This window comes from Elephantulus edwardii, unplaced genomic scaffold (assembly GCF_000299155.1).
Source record: "Elephantulus edwardii isolate Elephantulus edwardi_28Jun2011 unplaced genomic scaffold, EleEdw1.0 scaffold00516, whole genome shotgun sequence".
Lineage (NCBI taxonomy): Eukaryota > Metazoa > Chordata > Mammalia > Macroscelidea > Macroscelididae > Elephantulus > Elephantulus edwardii.
Genome location: NW_006400266.1, coordinates 352,903 through 353,193, shown reverse-complemented (window position 1 = coordinate 353,193; position 291 = coordinate 352,903).

Here is a 291-nt window from a genome sequence, read left to right as displayed (position 1 = left end):
GACATTCTCGTGACATTTTCAGAGTCTTTTTTGACATTCATTTAGGTTTTTCTGTCTCCCTTGTTTTTGCAATGACCTTTCATTTTTTTCATGATGTCATCCCATGACTCATCTGGTCTTCAATAATTAGGGTTCAATGTCTCAAATCTATTCTTGAGATGACTTTTAAATTCAGATGAGATATACTCAATGTCTATTTAATCTGTAACAAATTATGGCTGAGCAACTCATTCCAGAAACTAAACTTTAAGGGGAGCTCAGGTGGCCTAGTGGCAAGAAGCTGCAACTACA